The 14,760-nt window shown below is 43.7% G+C and overlaps 1 protein-coding gene across 5 annotated transcripts in view; it reads left to right on the top strand.

The window, feature by feature from the left end:
- Nucleotides 1-14,760, top strand: part of GALNT17 (polypeptide N-acetylgalactosaminyltransferase 17) — a 459,638-nt gene that overhangs the window by 85,821 nt on the left and 359,057 nt on the right. The window lies entirely within an intron of this gene.

The following is a 14,760-nucleotide window of genomic DNA, read 5'->3' as shown; positions in this document are numbered from 1 at the left end:
AAACCAGTTCAGCAGCCAACTATAAGGTTGAAGAAGCATGTTGTATATTGAATGAGGAAATGTTGTTGGCTTTTTACCACCATACATTTGTTATTTGCAACCTTTTAAAAAAATCTATCCAGGAGGTAGTGTGGGGATGCAAAAGATTAAAGCATTTTGCTTCATCCAAGTTCAGACACCAGACAGTAAATGCACTTTTCTGTAATAAGTTAAGCAAACAATTCAACATTTCCTATGGTTCAGCCTTGACAGTTGCTAATTAAAACCTCAAGTAATGCTTCTCTTTATAGCACAGTGCAGGGATTTCCATTAAAATCTCACCAGGTTCAATAGTTTGGAGATGTAGACAGGGAGTTTAAAGATGCCATGTGGAATAGAGAAACATGTAGTAGAAATGTAAGAAATCTAGGTGAGATATCTAATTAAAACACAGACAGTGAAGAGCTATTTTTTTAAGTGTTCCCCATAGATTCACTAGTGGCAATGTGATCTCAATGAAGAGACTCAAAAGTCGGTGGGTTTAAAGGCTACAGATTTAGTATTGCAAAGTTAATGTAGGTTGATATTTTTCTGTAATGTTGGTATGTCCTCCCCTCCTGTGATTCTTAAATACTAAACTAAGGCATGATTCTGTACCATGCACATTGTGTATTTCTTTTGTGTACTGACTCAGAGCTGTTACTGTTGGCAGTACTGTAACAGCGGATGCTAGGCATGTACTGGAATGCAGCATACATATGCTGGTGTTTTGTGTTTGGGAATAATCCCAAGCGTGGTCAATCTCTGGATTTTGGGGTTGTATAAATTGAGATGCACTAAGACAGTCGAGAGTGGATCATTGTACATTACTACTCCGTCCACATGCGTGAGAAGAATTTCCTGCTTGTGAAGGGGGTTGACACCTCATCTAAACCCAGTGTTATCTGACAGAAGCAGTTGAGACAATGTGGCGTGGCAATGTGAGGAGCGAAGTAAAAAGATAACGAGATTCTACAGTGTTTGGTGTAACAAACCTGTGAAAAGCATTGCTGCAAGATAACAGGACAAACAACTGAATGGTTTTCAGAAGGGATTGGGCACGTCTGTAAATAAGTCTGCAGTGGTATTTATTTTTTTTAAATCAGTGGGATATCAATCCTCAATCTTCAGAGCATAACAAACAGCAGGCGAGTTCCTCCCATCACTTTCGTTATTATTTATTATGTGCAGTGGGGTGGCACCTCGCAGTCCTAGTGGGAGTTATCCTAAGCACTGTGCCTGCACAGTAGTACATAGTCAAGTGCAGACATTAGCCACTGTGGGAAAGAAGATGCCCAGCTAGATGCACCAATGCTCAGTTCCATTGTGTAACAGAAGGGAATTGAAAAGGAACACTAGGATATAGGGTATCTAAATGATAGTGCTATACAAATATTTGGGAAAATGAAATCTGATTACTCTGGTGGAATATGTAACACTACCTGCAGTACTTGACAAGGGAGCTCAAAGCAAGACCTTAGCTGGCGTTTGTCTCCTGGTATTCCCAGAATGAGAGAGAGGGAGTTCATCAGAAATTTTCCCTCTTTTCCTAAGACTATATCTAGATGGCAGGCTTCTTTCGGAAGAATCTTTTTTCAGAAGAGATTTTCTGAAAAAACGTCTTCCAGAAGAGAGCATCCACACACAAAAGCGCATCGAAAAAGCCATCTGCTTTTTCGAAAGATAGCATCCACACTGAATGGACGCTCTCTCGCATTTAAGCTGTGATTACTATGGACTTGTGTAGACATTGAGAGCTGGGGAGTTTCTCAACAACCCTGGAGGGTGCAAACTAGACCTTTCGGTGCCTATTGATGCCTCCAATGCTCCATTGAGTACAAGAGGTGTTTTCTTCCTCGGGCTGAATGGCCATCTCTTAGTACCCTCCCAGCAGGTGTGCGGTTGGAACGTAGAGTAAAGATAGCCTGGTGCAGCAAAATGCTGCCATGCACTTAAACTCTGTGAAAGGTGATGGGATCAATCACTATGCTTGTCCAAACCACAAATGATTTCCTGAGGTGGGCTATAATTCAAGTGTATGAAGGTAGCTACTTATCTATATGGCCATTGCAAGGGCTGTTTGTAGCAATATTGATGAGTGTGGCTCAGGTTTAGCTGAGGTGTGAGGAGTGTTGATCAAATGTATATTTCAGGGTTCAAGTACAGTTTATTTCGGTTAATTTTGCTTATGCACCCTGTCCACTGATTACTGCATGTAAACGCTGTGCTTCAGCAAGGTATGCAATTAGACACAGGTCAATGACAGACAAACAAAACAGGCTGATACACCAATGCTCCCTGGAGCCCATCCTCTGTCATTGCAGGAGGTAGTCAGAGGTGCCCAAATGATCCTGGCCACTAATGCCCCAGAGGAAGTTGGAACCACTCCCATGTGGAGAATTTCCTGTATCTATATTTGGAGGTAAAATTAATCCCATTCATGAGAAAGAGTTACCGAACCTGAAACTCTACAGCAGAACCTCGGAGTTATGAACACCTCGGGGATGGAGGCTATTCGTAACTCTGAACAAAAAGTTCTGGCTCTTTTAAAAGCTTGCAATTGAACATTGACTTTATACAGCTTTGAACGCTACTATGAAGAAGAAATACACTGGTTTAACTGTCCTACTGTAAGTGGAAAAGCACAAACAATTGACTTACCTTGTCAATTCTTTAAAATATTTATATTGTTTTAGGAGTTTACATTTACATTTAGATCATTAGGTATAGAGAACATGACCTATGAAGGAAGACTGAAAGAATTGGGTTTGCTTAGTTTAGAAAAAAGAAGATTGAGATGGGACATGATAGCCGTTTTCAGGTATCTAAAACAGTATCATAAGGAGGACGGAGAAAACTTGTTCATCTTGGCCTCTGAGGATAGAACAAGAAGCAATGGGCTTACACTGCAGCAAGGGAGGCTTAGGTTGGACATTAGGAAAAAGTTCCCAACTGTCAGGGTAGTCAAACACTGGAATAAATTGCCCAGGGAGGTTGTGGAATCCCCATCTCTGGAGATTTTTAAGAGTAGGTTAGATAAATGTCTATCAGGGATGGTCTAGACAGTATTTGATCCTGCCATGAGGGCAGGGGACTGGACTTGATGACCTCTCGAGGTCCCTTCCAGTCCTAGGATTCTATGATTCTATGATTTAACATGGTACTTTGCAGAGGGGTGGTTTCTATCTGATTGGGTGCGTCTAGACTTGCCAGCTCTCTACACTGGCCGCTAGAATTTGCGCAAGAGCACTGACGTTCTAATGTAAGAATTCAGTGCTTCTTGCGCAAATACTTTGACGCTCCTGCTCAGAGATAAGCCCTCTTGCGCAAGAGTACTTGCACAAGAGGGCCAGTGTAGACAGGCACCTTAATTTTTTGTGCAAGAAAACCCGATGGCTAAAATGGCCATCGGAGCTTTCTTGCGCAAAAGCGCGTCTATACTGGGCACGGATCTAGACTTTTCCATTAAAAGTATTTCCACAAAATCATGCCAGTCTAGACTCAGCCATTGTGTACTTCCGGTTCCAAATGAGACAAGAGGTTGACTGGTCATTTCCTAGCTCTAGTGTTCATAATTCTGAGATTGTTCTGTTGTACTGTGCCTAGAGACCGTGCAAGTTTCTGAAAATGTACACTTTACTTGTGCTTTTTAAAAATTGTATTCTTTAAAAATGGCATTGTGGTGACAACTGACTGACTCATAGGCCCTAATCGGTGCATTTAGTATAGCTCCCTACAAAATCCATCAGCCACTGAAATTCTTCTTTCATGCTACCCATTCACATTTTAACTTATAATTTGCCTGAGGCCTTGATGTTATGTTTTATGCCAAACTTCAACTACCAGAGAATGTAGCATCCTCTTACTTTGAGGGAATCCTGTGTTCCTCCTATAGTTTTGCTTAGTTGGAGAAAACAGCTGGTGTTTGGGCAAACCTGGTCCAGGATTAGGGCTTCTACATGCTAAGAAAATACAGATAATAATCATAAGTTAAGTCTAAACTGTTGTGTGCTGTTCTAATTTGCTGTGTTGCACTCCGAGTTGGCTGCATTTCAGTGGTAGATGAAGTGATTCCTAAATAAGTGCACTATTTATAAAGCTCTGTTGTATAAACAGACGCTTGTTATTATTTGGATGTAGCAATTCCTGTGTTTCCGATTGTTTCAAGTATAAAGCAGGCCTGCCAAATTATCTATCCACAATCTCTCCTTTGAAACTCTTTTGTGAATGTTGGCCTTAAAAACAGAATCAATGGAATTTTTGTGCGGATAGTCTGATAACTGCACTGTGCTACAGAATTAATATTTGATTAGTAATGACATTTTGTAACCAACACCACACCTCCCCTGCCCACAAAGGACATTTCTGGGAAGGGCCATCCCAGATCTGCAAGCTTAGTCTAGTGGATACGGACTAAGTAGAAAGCATTCAGTCCTTACTTCAGCCATAGACTTTCCTGTGTGACCTTGGGATTCTCCGACATGAACCAGAACTGGTGTTTTTAATGACTCTGCAGACTAGGAGAAACAGGAGAGACCGTGTAGGTTTCTGAAAAGGGACACTGGCAGCTTAAAATTGGTGAGCTAGTTAGAACCTGCTTGCCCTTGCTTTGCAGATGTTACACATGGATGAGGCTGGATGGAAGTGGGGTTACTTCTTATATTTGGCGCAGCACAATCCACTCTGTAATTTAGCCCTCGGAACGCTGACCTTTTCCAGACTGCCAGCCAGATGAATGCAGCATGTGTGTACAGTATTGTATTACGGCTGGGTAATTATTCATAGTCAAGGGTAGATTTGTTTAATTCATTCCCCTTTTGTTGTTCTTAGATTATCTATGAATGGATTTATATCTTCACCCATTTATTTGCTCAGATTTAGTCAGTGGACATATTTCAGCCTCGGCTTGCTTGTGAATGATTTGCTATAAGTATTGCTCTTTCTCATTTTCTATTTCTATTCTATTTCTGTCACACAAGTCACATGCGCTGTCTTGCCCCTTGGTCAGATAATTTCCATACTATCCAAGAACTTCCATACGTGTGGCTATGTGTTCCCGCCTTCCCTGGATATTTTGGGGAATATATATATTTGTAAGAGTATTTAAGAGACTTAAGTTCTGCCGTCTTTTTTTTAATAAGTAAACATTTTCCTTATTCTCAGACGTACAGAAAAAAGCTAATGAAAGGATTGTGAATGCTGCTGAAAGGAACCTGTGGCTTTTATTCCAGTGAATGTTTTGCAATTTTCTTTTTCACTCCCACTTAATCTCTCTCCCTGCTTCTACATTTGCATAACATTTAGCAATGGTTTTGATCCATATAGCTTCAAAAGAGGTGGACGTTCATACTGAAATATCAAGAACTTTGCAACATGAACCCCCTTTCGTGGAGGGGAAGGAGAGAGTGTGCACGTGTGTGCGTCACGGACCTAGGTTAAGGAAGATGGTCTAACACAAGAGTCTCCAACCTTTTTAAGCACAAGGTCACTTTTTGAATTTAAGTACCATCCAAGATCTACCTCAAATATAAATACCTTTGCCCCGCCTCCTTCCCGCCCCTTCTCTGAGGCCCCGCCCCTGCTCACTCCATGCTCCCTCTCTTGCCCATCTTCACTCACTTTCACCAGGCTGGGGCAGAGGGTCGGGGTGCAGGCTCTGGTCTTAGATTAAGGGATTTGGCGTGCGAGAAGGGCTCTGAGCTGAGCTTGGGGCAGGCCAGTGGGGATGTAGAGGAGGTTCTAAGTGTAGACTCTGGGACGACGTTTGGATGCAGGAGTGCTCGGGGCTTGACATTACAGGAGGGGGTTCATGACTGGGTAGGAGTTAGAGATGTGGGCTCTGGCTGAACACTGTTTACCTCAGGAATCTCCTGTGTGGTGGTGCAGTGGGGCTAAGGCAGGCTCACCCCTGTCCTGGCCCTGGCCCTGGCCCTGGCCCACTCCCTAAAGCAGCCAGCAAACTCCCTCCCAAGTCCTGTTGGGCTCCCCCCGTCTGTTCTGTGGTGAAAAGATACAGAGTGAGAGGGGGCACCTGACATCAGCACCCCTCCTCTCTCTCCCCTGCCCTGCACAGAAAGCAGGAGGCTCCCTAGGGGGAAAGGCAGCTCCAAGGCAAAGGGCAGGGGGTGCGTAGCCGTAATGGGAGGGGCAGCTGAAGTGCGGGCACTTGGTAGCCTCTTGGCCAAACTAGTCAGGATGCTCTGTCAGAGGCTCCAAGATCTACCAGTCGATCCCGATCGACTGGTTGGTGACCCCTGCTCTAACAGATGAAGGCTCAGTAGGAGGCGTTCATGTCTTTCCTCCGCCATTGACTTTCCATGCAATCTTGGGATTCTCCAGATTCTTCTGTTGACCTTGCTACCACCTCCCAAGGGGGTGGCTTAATCTCGGTGATGGGAAAACCCCTTCCACTGCTGTAGTGAGTATCTGCATGACGGCTCTATGCTGACTCAGCTGCAGCGCCATCGCCAGACCCGGCGTAATGTAAACATCACCTGTGTATGTTTGCGCTCTGCTCCATTCAAGAGGGCTCCCCTGCCCTGCCAGAATTTCAGAGCAGTCGGTGTTTCAATCAAATCAGCCTGCGTGTAAACACCTCACTCCTCCCAGAGAGGTTCTGCTGCGGAAGTGTCTTGCATTTACTGGGTTAAACTGGAATCTCCAAAAACAGACATCAGGATGAATAGCCTGAGTTGAGAGCAACTCGGAGTCTTCATTCTGGTCCAGCAGACAGAGAACCTGCTGTCCAAGAGGAACTCAACCGTTCTGTGTTTGCACGTTTTCTCTGCAAGGCTTTTACCAGAAAACCCAATGTGTGTGCTTAGAAGGAGTCGGGTGGTAACCTGTCGCGGCTGGTAACGTGCCGCTCACACTGAACGTAAAGCCCAGGCACCGGCGTTTTCAGGCAGACTGGGCATGGAGTGTTCATCTTGAAAGGCCCGGTCAGCAGCTGGTCTCTGGCCAAGAAAGGTGAAGCCCGTTCGTGCAGACGGTCAAGGGATCCCCAAGGGATAGGACAAGTTCATTTACCCTGAACGTGACGCGAGCCGGAAGCTATGAAATCACTATACAGACAGTTCGCTAACTACACAGCCGCTGTCATTTGAGAGGAGGGCTGGTGGTCTAGCACAATAGTGGGAAACCTGCAGCCTGAGCGCCGTGTGCAGCCCACGGTGTTTGCTGTCGCCCAGGCACAGGGCTGCCAGACTCTGCTGGTTTCTCTCCATGTCGTATTTTTTTTCCTACTAGGACTACTAAAGTGAATCATGCATGTAAAGCAAGGGCATGGGAAGTGAGGGGGGTGCTGCCAGCACGCAGCCTTGACTGAGAGCCGTGTGCTCCCCCTGCATCCAATCACAGCTCTGCTGCAGGTCCGTCGGAATCTACACCCTGCAGATTCAACACCCGCAAATTGAGGTAGCAAAATTGAGTCCATCTGGGTTATGACAATCTTGCAACCCACTGAGATGAACGAGGGCCACTCATGCGGCCCACTCACTAGCCTCGGTTGCCTTCACTGGTTTGATGGGTAGGCCACTGAACTGGGGCTCAAGAAACCAGGGTCTATTTCTTAGTCAGGGTTCCTGTATGAACCACTTAGTCCAGTCTGTGCCATAGTCTTCCATGTGTAAAAATCCTTCACTATCTCAAAAGGACAAAACCCATTAAGGGTTGTGAGCGCCTCGGATTCTAACAATTGGGACCCTGTAAGTATGTAGCTAGCCGGGCCCAGAATTAAGATCCCGATTTGGACATTCCCTGAAATTGGGGTTGTTAGAGACCATCTTTGTTATTTGCAAGTTCAATGAGTCTTAGTCCTGAAAAACGAATTCTGTTTAGTGCTTTCTGTTTGATTTACACAAATGGTTCGACATGGAAATGTGTATGGTGCGTGAAAGCCATGGGAGTGAAGGTGGCCAGCAGAGAGAAATTACTTGTTAATTCAAAAACTCTGTGCACTGAGCCAAATATTTACAAGAATACTAACAAAGCTTTAAAGGGATCCCCTCCCCCAACTCATTTTAGGCCCAATATTTACCATTTTGATTACAAACAAAATGGATATTTTACAAAATTTAATAGGAATATAAATTATTTTAAAGCTGCTTTTAACAGATGTATCTTTGAATGTTCAGAGTGAAACATCCTCCTGCAGCAGCGTGGATGTTTGCTGGGCTGCAAGACTGTCCTAACCAAGATGGTCTCCTCGGATAGGGTAGTTTTACTAATTGCACTTTTGTACCTAGAATTAGCGGGATGTACCAACTGAACCATAGCAGTGCTTTGAACACAGAGGGCGCGCACGGCTCTCATAGTCAATGTATGCAATCAGTGCATACCTCACTTCACGTGTTCCTGCTTTAGGTGTGTGTCACTTTAGTAATACTGGTAAAAACGAGGCGGACAGAAAAAAATGATGCGGACAGAAACCAGCAGAATTGTGGGCCATAGTAAACAACGTCTCGTGGGCCACATATAGAACCCTGATGGGCCACATGCAGCCGTTCCGTGCAGTTGGCCCCCCCACCAATGTCCTGCAGTATTAGAATTTCAAACTGGACTCTTGTGCCAGTGCACAACATGAAACTGACCGGAAAGAAAGTCAATTTCACGTTCCTTTCTAGCCACTTTCATGCTGTACACTGGCAGCGAAGTTGGCTACCCCCATCTGGAAGAACTGCAAAAAAAAGAAAATAGGTATTGTATAAATGTTAAAAAGTTGAATAACTTTTTTAAACTCCTTTCCAGTTGAATAATGTAGGCTTATATTTTGAAAAAAAGCATCCGTTAAATTTACATCTGCAACTTTTCACCTCCAATAATTTGACACAGTCCAGTTTGAACTGGGGCAAGCAAACAGCATGCGTGTACACAAACTGCATAATTATCTTTTTACTCAATTGATACATGAAACTTGTGGGGAGTGCAAAACTGAGGAACTTTCTGAAATGTGGCCTTCTGGATGAGTTTACTGAAATACATATTTTCTTTTTAAAATGGCATTCATTTTAAAATACTTTAAAGAAATGTGAATATGATCACAATACAGCACATAATAATGCTTGACACTTATAGCACTTATCTTAAAAGTACTCTACAAACATTAGCTAATGACTGACTATGAAAACTCTATATGTAAACAAAAGCCGACTGCCATCAGAGCCATCAGCTTTTACTGGAATGAAGCAGTGTGGCACCCACAGAGAATAACTGCATACAGATTTCCTAATGACTAAGTAATTACACAATGAAAGGGTTGGTTCTAAGGCCTGTTTTGTTCAACATCTATATTAGTGACCTGGAGGAGGGGATGGATCGCACCCTCAGCAAGTTTGCAGATGGCGCTAAGCTATGGGAGAGGTAGATATGCTGGAGGGCAGGGATAGGGTCCAGAGTGATCTAGACAAATTGGAGGATTGGGCCAAAGGAAATCTAAGGTTCAACAAGGACAAGTGCAGAGTCCTACACTTGGGGCAGAAGAATCCCAAGCATTGTTACAGGCTGGGAACCGACTGGCTGGGTAGCAGTTCAGCAGAAAGGGACCTGGGGATTACAGAGCATGAGAAGCTGGATAGGAGTCAACAGTGTGCCCTTGTATCCAAGAAGGACACAGGCATTTTGGGGTGCTCTTAGCAGGAGCATTGCCAACAGATTTAAGGAAATGATTATTCCCCTTTATTTCACACTGGTGAGGCCACATCTGGAGTATTGCATCCAATTCTGGCTTTCCCACTACAGAAAGGTTGTGGACGCATTGGTGAGAGTCCAGAGGTGGGCAAAGAAAATGATTAGGAGGCTAGAGCACATGACTTACCAGGAAAGGCTGAGGGATTTGGGATTATTTAGTCTAGAGAAGAGTGGAGGGGGATTTGATAGCAGCCTGAAGGGAGGTTCCAAAGAGGATGAAGAGGAGCTATTTTCAGTTGTGACAGATGGCAGAACACGGAACAATGGTCTCAAGTTTCAAGTCTAGGTTGGATATTAGGAAAAACTGTTTCACCAAGAGGGTGGGTAAGCACTGGAATGGGTTCCCTAGGGAGGGGGTGGAATCTCCATCCCTAGAGGTTTTTAAGTCCTGGTTTGACAAAGCCCTGGCTTATATTTAGTTGGGGTTGATTCTGCTTTGGGTGGGGGGCTGGACTCAGTGTCTCCTGAGGTCTCTTCCAACCCTGCGATTCTAGGATTCTAAAACAGGGCTAAAAGATACTTTGATGTAAGATAAACAGATAAAAACAAATAAGGAAGAATGTGGAAGTACTATTTGTAAGGCACATGGGCCTAACCCAGGAAAGCTGTACTCACAAATTATGTCAAAAGGGTTTCCATCCTCATAATGAGATGATCTTGCTGCGCAAGGCCTATCGGTAGGGAAACCGTTGTTATGAGAAAGTATATATAATGGTGTGGTAGATTCTGGTGCTAAATTGTGAAATTTCATCAACAGATGTCACACTGTGGTATGAGACCTTGATTTTTCCCCTCACCTGGGGCTCTGCTCATAATATGAATTCTGTGGTATCTCACATAGCAGTGATTTTTTCCCCCAAAACTTTTTAGGCTGAATACCCCTTTGCTGCTAATTTAGTCTACAATGTTCCCCCCATCAGAAAGAGATGTTCCCCCCATCAGAAATAATATGGCTATCATTAGATTGCCTAGTCTTACTAAAGAGAAGTGTTTGTCTGCCGTTATAGGATTTTCCTCACGTACGCCAGTTTGAAAACCACCATCCACCTAAATCACAAGGTTGTAACTCCTTAATAAATGCTGAAGCTGGTTTTTTTTCAACAGGTGCCTAAAGAGATTTGGCTCCCCGATTCCCATTAAATTAATGGAAATTGTACATCCTGTAGGTACCTTTGGAAATCTCAGCCTAACTTTTAAATGGCAGGATAATGGATTTTATAGACTTCACTCATCCCCTGAGGCAACATGAGAGCTGTTGACTTCAGAGTAAATTGTTCTTATCCGGAGCATCTAAAGGCAGTCTCATATCCATCACAGAATGATAAAAATAAATACTTCTTAAAGGAATAATAGAGTTAAAAGACTAGTCTTCTGGTAGTCTGTCAGTTTAGAAGTTAATGTGACATTTGGATGACAACCAGGCTGACGAGGAATTGATAGATAATTTTTGTTTTCAATTATTGTTTGGCATTATTATCCGAATATTCTTTGATATTGGCAACGGATGAGTAATAAACCGGGAACACATTCATCATGCAGAGACAACACACTTATCATGAGCTGTAGCCGCAGTGACTAGGCCGCAAATACAGCACTCTGGTGTTTTACTCTTGTATATTAATCTGAATGTACATCAGCAAAAGTTTAGCTACATGGGAACCTACGTCTCTTTGACTTCTAATGGGATTTAGATTTCTACATGCCTGAGATCTTTCTGAAAATGGGATTTAGGCTCCAAACTCATTAAGATGTTTGAAAATGTTACCCAAGGGGAAAAATTGTTAATTATTAATCGTGTTACTTGGACCTAATCAAGACCAGAGCTCTGTTGTAACAGCTACTGACTGTACATGGGAACGGCCATACTGGGTCAGACCAAAGGTCCATCTAGCTCAGTATCCTGTCTTCCCACCGTGGCCAGTGCAAGATGCCATAGAGGGAGTGAACAGAACAAGTAATCATCAAGTGATCCCTCTCCTGTCACCAATTTCCAGCCTCTGACAAACAGAAGCTAGGGTCACCATTCCTATCCATCCTAGCTAACAGCCTCATTAAGTATGCAAATGAGGCCCGGCGATATTCCACTCTTCCCCTCATTTGCATATTTTTAATGCAAAATGGGGGCTATGTAGACATAGGTGTTTAGCTGTTCTGTTCATTCCCTCTGGCATTGGTCATTGCTAGAAGGCAGGATACTGGGCTAGAAGGACCTTTGATCGGACCCATTCTTGCCACGTTTATCTTCTTATACATCTATCAATGGCTATTAGCCAGGATGGGTAGAAATGTTGCCCCGGTCTCTGTTTGTCAGACGCTGGAAATGGGTGACAGGAGAGGGATCACGTGATGATTCCTTGTTTCTGTTCACTTCCTCCGGGGCATCTGGCATTAGCCACTGTCAGCAGACAGGATACGGGGCCTGATGGACCCTGGGTCTGACCTACTACGGCCGTTCTTATGTTCATCTCTTGAGCAATGTTAATCAAGGCAAATTGTGAACTCATTTTGTCTTGTACATAACCAAAGACATGAATGTGAGCACCAAACGGATTGCCGTTGTGTTCTGGGAGCCAGCATGCTGAGATGAAAGGCCAGTATGTTACATTTGGGCCATACGAGAGGTCTTTAAGGAAGTTGTGAAGACCTCTTGCCAGTGTGTTCCCATAAAACTCCACCACAGGTGAACTCTGGGGAATCAGCGTTAGTAATGTATTCTATTTTTGCTATGTTATTTTTCCTAAACAGTTTTGTCAGTGCAGGCAACCATATTTTATAACCTCAGCTCCCTGTTGTCTAATTTTCTCAACAAACTGTCATCCACTTTCTGTTTTATTGACACGTCTGCTGCTCGTTCTGACAATAAATCTAATGGCCATCGACCCATGTTCTGACATTACAGTGACAATTATCTAAAAATAATGTGGTAATGAAGTGACAAGAGCCTCTACGTCGAAGGTTAAATTAAAGCAAAGTGCAAACTGGGGTGAAGCTCCCATGCGGTACTTAGACAATGACACACTCGACTCCGGAGGCTGTCCAGCAGCTTTTACATTTCAGTCAATGGGAGATGCAAGGGAAAAAAGACCCTTAAAACTCAGAGTGGGGTGAATTAAATCAGATCCTTTGCCTCCCCCAGACTTTGCAATGACGGCTTTAACATGCCTGCATTTCCTCTGTACAAAATAAATGACACAGTGGCCTGTAGATCTGTCTCCTACGTCTAGACAGCATCCCTCTGTCGACAGAGGGATGCAAATCAAACACGTAGAAATTGCTAATGAAGCCGGGATTTAAATATCCCGTGCCTCATTAGCATAAACATGGCCGCTGCTTTTTTTTAAACTGAGTTTAAAAAAACCCGGCAGTCTAGACGTGGATCTGTTGAAAATAAAGCCTTTTTCGACAGATCCGGTATTCGTCAAAAAATGAGGTCTCTTGCACTACAGTTGGCAGAATTCATTTTACTCAGGTTTTAATCTTAGATTCTTGTGTAGCGTTTCACTCAGCCTAACCTCTCAAGGTGTGTGTGTTGATGATTTCAGTGCAGAAAGGTGAAGAGAAAGGTTGGTTCAAAAATGGAACAATTAGAATTTCTTTCTGGTTCTCTGCTTGTGTGGTACTTTAAATTAAATCATGATAGCATTTACGTTTGCACCAAACTACTACACGAGCGTCCCAAACAATTGCTCAGTTGTGCTCGCAAGATAAGAACAGTTAAAAAAAAGATGTGGAAAGCCATTTAGCAACGCTGTGGGCTTGCTAATTTGCCATAATCAGTTTTCAAATAACTTTGTTCGACCTTTGTATATTTCAACTGTGCCACCTACTTTCATACAATAAGCCAGGAGCTGAGAGACTTAAAATAAGCTGTTCCATATAAAAAGCCTGTTCTATTAAACTTCACGTCTATTTTGTCGTGTGCGTATTGCTAGGGAAATGGGGGGTGATGATTCATTCCTTGCACTGGCCAGATACTCCAGTGAGACCCATTGTGCCAGGAACCATGCAAACATAGACAAAGAATGAAATTCTGGCTCCACTCAAGTCAATAGGAGTTTTGCCACTGACTTCAATGGGCTTAAGATTTCATCCATAAACTCTACCCCTGAAGGATTAGAAGCTCAGCTTCCAAACCTACAATGTACAGGCAAACCGCTGCACCTGCACAGAGCCTCGGAGCAGGCTCTGCAGTCCACCGGCGACGCCAAAGAAGGATGGTCCAGTGGTTAATGTGCTGACTTAGAAGATGCAGATTCAATTCTCTGCTCTGCCACCGAGTTCTCGTATGACCTTGGCACAGAGCAGTGGAAGGACCATTGAGATCAGAAAGGCGCTGGGGGAGGAGGAAGCCTGGGGCTGGGTGGACAAAGAGCCAGGGAGGAGGCACAGAGGACGCCTCTGGTCCACACAGAGGCTGTCGACAGAGGGATGCAAATCAACCACGTCAAAATTGCTAATTTAAATAGCCTGCTCTTCATTAGCATAAACATGGCTGCCGCTTTTTCGAAACAGAAGATCCTGTAAACCTCGTTTTTTGAGGAATACAGGATCTTTCGAAAAAGGATTATTTTTCGACAGATCCACATCTAGACTGCTGTTTTTCGAAAAAAAGCGCGGTGGCCATGTTTATGCTAATGAGGCATGGGATATTTAAATCCTGGCTTCATTAGCAGTTTTGACATGTTTGATTTGCATCCCTCTGTCGACAGAGGGATGCAGTCTAGACACACCCAGAGGGTGGAACCTTCTGCCTGCTCTCAGTTACTCCATGAGCTGAAATGGTCGAGGTCTGTGTGGTGGATCAAAATGTTCAGCCCTGCTGATGAACTATGTGCATTGCAATATGAGGCTATGTGATGGAATTTCAGGTTTTTCAGTTTGCCTAACCCCTCCCTGCTAGGAAATGACACATCAAAGACGCTGTGAAAAGAATGTCGTTAATGTGGCTTTGCAACCTGAAAAATGTTCTTTTAATGTATTTTTTGTTGCATAGGGACATTTCAAGACAAAAAACTTAAAATTAAGCTTGTCACAGTAGGTAACAACTAAAAGAAT

Source organism: Pelodiscus sinensis, chromosome 21, assembly GCF_049634645.1.
Source record: "Pelodiscus sinensis isolate JC-2024 chromosome 21, ASM4963464v1, whole genome shotgun sequence".
NCBI classification, from domain to species: Eukaryota; Metazoa; Chordata; order Testudines; family Trionychidae; genus Pelodiscus; species Pelodiscus sinensis.
Note: the sequence above shows the minus strand (reverse complement) of the source record. Positions and strands in the feature narration are given on the sequence as shown.